The following is an 8,086-nucleotide window of genomic DNA, read 5'->3' as shown; positions in this document are numbered from 1 at the left end:
GGGCGGCGGCGGAGGCGGCGGCGGCAGCGGCGGGGGCTCCCGACGGACTCCTCACCAGCATCCCTCGCGGGCGGCGGCAGCCTTCCAGCGCGGCGCTTCGGCAGTAACCAGAGTAACCGCCTGGAGCCCTAATTGATGGCCAGGCCCAGTGCACCTCCGCGGAGGATGGGCTAGGCCTGGGCCAGGGACCAGAGGACGGGGCCCCGCCCACCGTCACCGCCCTCCGCCTCCGCCAACCAATGACGGCGCGCACCGCGCCGTAGGCCGAGATGGCGCTATGCCGTCTTTGGCCAATCGTAGGCGGCGCGGCCCGCGAGGTGCCGCCCAGAGAGGAGCTGGGACGAGGTTGCGTGGAGTGGGGTGGGGGCGTGGGGATGGGGGCCCGCCGCCCGTTGGGCGGATGGGAAGATATTGGCTGGCTCGGGAGGTAGTGTGGCTGGAGGGGGTGATGCCCTGAGTGCCGCGGTCCCAGCCGCTGGGATTCTACCCGGAAAGAGGTGGAGCTGGTTCCAAGGAAACCCCGCCGTAGATCCGCCGCCTAATGTCGGAAGGTCTCCATTCATCCGGCGAGCATTTGTGGAACGCTTACTACCTGCCAGGCCCAGGTGTCACAGAGAGGAATCAGACACAGGCTTTCTGTCCTGTGCCTACTGTGTGCTGGGAGGCGGTAGAAACAGCTACAGGTGCATGGAGAACGTGACGTTCACAGCTGAATCTGGAAGGAGTAGGCAGGCGTTTGCTGGAGGAAGAAAGGAGAGGATATGCCAGGTGTTCCCTTCCTTCACCCCAAATTGTCGGGCAGCTGTGCGCTTGTCACTGTACTCAGGCTGAAGATACACTGTGCGCGTAGCCCTTGTTCTCTTAACATCAGAAACAGGGAGGAGGGTGCGGGGCAAAAAAGTAAAATAAATAGAGATGTGTCGTAAGTGCCCTGAGAAAGTGGGTGGACAGGGAACCATGGAAACGGGAAGCAGCCCTTCACTCGTCCTGGAGTGAATCAAGCAAGGCCACCGGGCAAGTTACATGAATTGTTTCCAAGGCAAGCATTCTGGAGGGAACAATAAAATCTACAAGATTCGCAGGGTGAGAGATGGCCCTTGTTATGAAAAAATGAAACTTCCTAGAATTTACTGAGGCCTTTGCTCACCTTATTGTAACCCCGGACTGCCTATTTTAAACCCTAAGACATGTACAAATCCTTTTCTGCCATTTGGAGCACGACTGAATTGTCACCTCTTCTACCAAGTCTCCATTGATCCTCACCAGGTCACATAATAGTTTATTCATACCTTATCATCCCAATCTCTGACTATACACTTACGGTTATTACCCCACTAGCTCCTATGTTCCTTGAGAGGAGGATCTGTCTGATAAATCAGAATCACCCACAGCACCTGGCACAATATTTTGCGTTTAATTTATCGTCCATAAAAATGAATGAATGAATGATGAATGACAGTGGTGTAGTAGGAAGGCCAGGTGACTAGTATCAGGAGACCTATATTCTGGCTGCCACTAACCAGCTTTGTGACCTTGCACAAGTCAAATCAGTCAGCCTCTGAAGGGAGAGGGCAAGGTCTTCATGAAATCTAAAGTTCCTTGCAGTTTACTGAGTTTATGTAAGTGTAGTACTTATCATTTTTTACCCCAAATATTATGTTTTATCTGCTAATGAAATAATTATGTGTCAAAACGCTTTCACAGGCATCATCTAACACTCAAAACCACTGTGATTTAAAAAATAACAAATATGAAACAAAGAGGTTAAGTGGCTTGGCCAAATCAGTTTATAAGTGATGAAACCAAAAGTTAAACACCTGGTCTCCAAATCTTGTGTTTCCCCAATACTTTTTTTTGCGATACGCGGGCCTGTCACTGTTGTGGCCTCTCCCGTTGCGGAGCACAGGCTCCGGATGCGCAGGCCCAGCGGCCATAGCTCACGGGCCCGGCCGTTCCGCGGCATGTGGGATCTTCCCGGACCGGGGCACGAGCTCGTGTCCCCTGCATCGGCAGGCGGACTCTCAACCACTGCACCACCAGGTAAGCCCCCCAATACTCTTAATCAATAACTTCTTTAACTTTTCCCCATTATAAAACCAAAACTTTGATTTTTTCCTTGACATTCCTCACTGGTAACAAATTCAGCTGCTTGAAATACACATCAAATTAAAAACAACTCAAGAAAAGAAAATCAATTTAACGTGTGGGAAATCGTTTTCCTGAAGATAATTCTTCAATAAACTGCTTGTTGGTATCTGTGAGTTCCTATACTGCTAAAATGACAGACGGCTTGGTCAGCTGACTCTTGTAGAAGAGAATACAACTATCACCAGGATGATTGTTACTTGATTACCCTGTACTAGAGATTATCATAAGAGGATTTTTTTCATATTAAGTAGGTAACTTTTTTTTTTTTGTCCACGACACGCAGGATCTTAGTTCCCTGACCAGGGATCCAACCCATGCCCACTGCAGTGGAAGTGCAGAGTCCTAACCACTGGACCACCAAGGAATTCCCTAAGTAGATAACTTTTTAATCCTTTGAAAGTCACGTTCTTCATTGTGTACGGTCAAAGATACACTTCCAAACTGGGGGCAAGAAGAGCATTTGTGATACCTAGCATAAGGCACGTTCTGAATGCCTATACTTTCTGAACTGAATTAAATGCTATATAACCATCACTTAAGTATGTTTGAATGTTGGCCTGGCTGCACTTATTCCAAAACAAAAATCTGTCACTCAAGCCTGAAGCGAAGGCAACGAAATATGACACAAAATCACCCACTTACTGGCAGAAAGTAATAATACTTTCGTAATCATGACAAGAGCTGACACTTTTATAGTATGCGCAGCACTCTAAAACTTCTTTTTGTACATTAGCTAATTTTGTCCTCACAACCACACTATCAGGCAGGTACTATTTTTAGCCCCATTTACAAACAAGGAAACTGAGGCACAGAGAACTGGTAATGTAGCTAATACACACCAGAGCCTGAATCCAAGCCCAGGAAATCTGGCTTAGGAATCTAGGAATGTTTGACTAGAATGCATTTTTTTTCTCCTTTAAGGTAAATATTCAGTTAACCTTTAAAACAAACAAAAAGCACATTTGATCTTTTCATTCCATCATTTAATCATCTCTGTAGTCTTTTTGCAACAGTAACATCAAAGATCACAGATGACCAAAGCAAATATATTAATAGTGAAAAAGTTTGAAATATTGTGAGAATTGCCAAAATGTGACACAGTGACATGAAGGGAGAAAATGCTGTTGAAATAATGGTGATGATAGATTTGCTTGATGAAGGGTTGCCACAAATATTCAATTAGTAAAAAATGCAATTATCTGTGAAGCACAATAAAATGAAGTATGCCTGTATTTCACTTAGCATAATACCCTCCAGATCCATCCAGAAAAATGAAAACACTAATTTGAAAAGATATATGTACCCCTATGTTTACTGCAGCACTATTTACAACAGCCAAGATACGGAAGCAACCTAAGGGTCCGTTGATAGGTGAATGGATAAAGATGTGGTATATATGCAATGGAATATTACTCAGCCATAAAAAAAGAATGAAATCTTGTCATTTGCAGCAAATCCAAGGACTTGGTGAAACTCTTGATCTTCTGCACAGATTTGCCCAGCTTCTGGGCAAACTCTTTGACTGGTTGCTTATGCAAACCAAAATGGCTTCAATAAAGGTTCAAGCAGTTCTCCTGTTCAGGCAAATCAAAGCCCTTGATGAAAATCTTTTCATTTTCTTGGGATAAATACCCAGAAGTTGAATTGCTGGTTACATGGTAGTTCTATTTTTACTTTATTGAGGAACTTCCACACTATTTTCCACAGTGGCTGCACCAATTTACACTCCCACCAACAGTGCACAAGTGTTCCTTTTTCTCCACATCCTCACCAACATTTGTTTCTTGTCTTTTTGATAATAGCCATTCTAACAGGTGTGAGGAGATATCTCATTGTGGTTCTGATTTGCATTACCCTAATGATTAGTGATACTGAACATCTTTTCATGTGCCTGCTGGCTATCTGTATGGCTTCTTCAGAAAAAATGTCTATTCAGGTCCTGTGCCCATTTTTTTAAATTGGGCTGTTGTTTTTTTGATGTTGAGATGTATGAGTTCTTTGGATATCAAAGTATCCAAAGTATACTCCAAGTATGAGTATACTTTGGATATCAACCCCTTATCAAATATATCATTTGCAAATATCTTCTCCCATTCAGAAGTTTGCCTTTTTTTTTTGTTGGTGGTTTCCTTTACTGTGCTAAAGCTTTTTAGTTTGCTGTAGTCCCATTTTTAAATTTTTACTTTGTTGCCCTTGCCTAAGGAGGCATATTTTTAAAAAATATATTGCTAAGACCAAGGTCAAAGAGATTACTATGTTTTCTTCATGGAGTTTCATGGGTTCAGTTTGTACCTTTAAGTCTTTAATCCATTTGTTTTCTTTTTCTTTTTTTTGTGTGTATGGTGTAACAAAGAGGTCCAATTTCATTCTTTTGCATGTAGCTGTCTTGTTTTCCTAACACTATTTATCAAAGAGACTGTTTTTTCCCCATTGTATATTCTTGCTTCCTTTGTCATAGATTAATTGACCATATGAGTGTGGGTTAATTTCTGGGCTCTCTATTCTGCTTCATTGATCTATGTGCCTGTTCTAGTGCCAATACCATCCTGTTTTGATTACTATAAATTTGTGGTATAGTTTCAGGTCTGGGAGCATGATACCTCCAACTTTGCTCTTCTTTCTCAAGATTGCTTGGCTACTTGGGGTCTTTTGTTGTTCCACAGAAATTTTAGGATTATTTGTTCTACTACTGTGAAAAATGCCATTGGTATTTTGATAGGGATTGCATTGAATTTGTAGATTGCTTTGGGTAGTATGGACATTTTATTGATATTGATTCTTCCAATACATGAGCATGGTATATCTTTCCATTTATTTGTGTTACCTTTCTTTCATCATTATAATTTTGAGAGCATAGGTCTTTCACCTCCTTGGTTAAATTTATTCCTAGGTATTTTATTCTTTTTGATGCAATTATAAATGGGATTTTCTTAATTTCTCTTTCTGATAGTTTGTTATTAGTGCATAGAAATGCAATAGATTTCAGTATATTAATACTGTATCCTGCAACTTTACAGAATTCATTTACTAGTTCTAATAGTTTTTTTTGGTGGGGTCTTTGGGGTTTTCTGTATATAGTATTATGTCTTCTGCAAATAGTGACAGTTTTACTTTTTCCTTTCCAATCTGGATGCCTTTTTTTTTTTTCTTGACTAATTGCTGTGGCTAGGACTTGTAACATTATGTTTAATAAAAAGTGATGAGCATGGGCATTCTTGTCTCATTCCTGCTCTTAAAGCTTTCAGCTTTTCACTGTTGAGTATGATGTTAGCTGTGGGTCTGTCACATATGGCCTTTATTATGTTGAGGTATGTTCTCTCCATATCCACTTTGTTTTTATCATAAATGGATGTTAAATTTTTTCAAATGCTTTTTCTGCATCTATTGAGGTGATCACATGATTTTTATCCTTTGTTTTCTTAATGTGATGTATCATGTTGACTGACTTGTGGGTGTTAAACCACTTTTGCATCACTGTAATGAATCCCACTTGATCGTGGTGTATGATCTTTTTAAAGTATTGTTGAATTTGGTTTGCTAATATTTTGTAGAGGATTTTTAAAAATTATTTTATTTATTTCTTAGTTGCAGCAGGTGGTCTCCTTAGTTGAGGCTCACTGGCTCATTCATTGTGGCACATGTGCTCCTTAATTGAGACTGGTGGGTTCCTTAGTTGTGGCTTGCAAACTCTTAGTTGTGGCATGCATGTGGGGTCTAGTTCCCTGACCAGTGATCAAACTCTTGCATTGGAAGGTGGATTCTTAACCACTGCACCACCAGGGAAGTCCCTTTGTTGAGGATTTTTGCATCTATGTTCATCAGGGATATTACTCTATAATTTTCTTTTTTTGTTATGTCTTTGGTTTTGGTATCAGGGTAATGCTGGCCTTGTACTATGAGTTTGGAAATATTCCTTCCTCTTCAATTTTCTGTAATAATTTGAGAAGGATAGGTAATAGCTCTTCTTTAAATGTTTGGTAGAATTCACCTTTGAAGCCATCTGGACCTGGACTTTTGCTTGTTGGAAGTTTTTATATTACTGATTCAATTTCATTACTAGTAATTGGTGTATTAAGATTTTCTATTTCCTCATGAGTCAGTCTTGGAAGATTATATATTTCCAGAGATTTATCCATTTCTTCTTTGTTGTCTAATTTGTTGGCATATAATTGTTCAAGGAATTCTGTTATGATCCTTTGTATTTCTGTGGTATTGGTTGTAATTTCTCCTCGTTTATTTCTGATTTTATTTATTTAGGCTCTCTTTTTCTTGATGAGCCTCACTAAAGACATGTCAAGTTTGTTTCTTTTCAAAGAACCGACTCTTAGTTTCATTGATCTTTTCTATTGTTTTATTAGTCTCTATTTCATCTATTTCCACTCTGATCTTTATTATTTCCTTCCTTCTACTAACTTTAGGCTTTGCTTACTCTTCTTCTAGTTCCTTTAATGTTAATTTAGATTGATATTTTTCTTGTTTCTTGAGGTAGACCTGTATCTTTATGAACTTCTCCCTTAGAACTGCCTTTGCTGTGTCCCATAGATTTCAGAAAGTTGTGTTTCCATTTTCATCTGTCTCTTTGATTTCTTTGTTGGCCCACTGATTGTTTAGTAGCATGTTTCTAGTCTCCATGTGTTTGTGAGGTGTTTTTACTTTTCCAGTTTTCTTCTTGTAATTGATTTCCAGTTTCATATCGCCAAGCAGTTCTTAAAGTGTTTCAACCCAAAGTGAGTCTCAGCTGATCCTAACCCAAGACAGGGTAAGAGAAATGAGAAAAAAAAAAAAAAAAAAAAAAGGAAAAAGATTATCCATATCCAAAGAAGCTGCCTTAAAAAAAGGTTTTCATCAATTAGATGTATTTTTCTTGAATTACATGTTTATCTCCCCCATTACCTCCATAAGATGTTTAACAAAATTATTTCATTGGGGCAATTTAAATTGATACACATTTCTGAAAAGCAATGAAGTAATATACCTTTAAAAACTTTTATGCCCTTTGACTCAATAATCTTACTTCTAGGAATTCACTCTAAGAAAGGACATGGAAAGTAAGATTTGTACACCAACAAAAAGCAAAAAAGCAAAACCAAACAATCACAACCACAATACCAAAACAAAAACAGCCAAAAAAAACCTATTCAAAAAAGTGTTATATTTAATAGCAAATTACAGGAAACGATATAAACATACAACGTCAGAACACTTAAATTGTTATGGCACATCATTCAGTGTAATATTATCAAGCCATTAAAAACCTCATAACTAATTTAAAACAATTAGTTGGAAAATTATATGATTAGGGAAAAATCAAGACAATACTATATACATAGTCCATATTATCCATTTTGTAAAAATATTTATTCAGATACATGCTCAGAAAAGAGGTTACTGGGAGATTCCAGAACTTCCATGGTGAATGATCTCTGGAGAAAATGATTATGGGTCATTTGTATTTTGGTCTTCATACTTTTATGTATTTCCTACATTAATACTTGCTAATTGTAAAGTATACAAAGAAGTACAATTTAATGATCAGAAAGTAGGCTATTTTTAAGGGGAAATTTTTCTCACCTGTGTTTGTCAGTCTAGTCAATATTTTCTTTAATCTGACCATTTATCCATATGACTTAGCATGGGTCAAAATTAATCATGATCCCTTTTCAACCAAAGCTTCCACTTCATCCCTCACTGTGTCAGATCCTAGAATATCTACTGATTTTACCAATTAAGCAATGTTAGATCAGCAAGCTAGCTATCTTAGCACCCATAAGCTACCTCTGCTTGTAAGTGACTATGTGTCCACTATGTCATGATTACCAAGATTCTGTTTCCATCTTTTATCTTTACAAGCAAGCATTTGGACCATCCTTAGCCTTGACTTGATTGTCTCTGAGGTTAACTTCAAAGATAATCCAAAGACCCATTGTGGTCTCGAGCC

This window comes from Leucopleurus acutus, assembly GCF_964270905.1.
Source record: "Leucopleurus acutus genome assembly, chromosome: 17".
Lineage (NCBI taxonomy): Eukaryota > Metazoa > Chordata > Mammalia > Artiodactyla > Delphinidae > Leucopleurus > Leucopleurus acutus.
The sequence above is the reverse complement of the archived record's forward strand: the minus strand, read 5'-3'. Positions refer to the sequence as shown.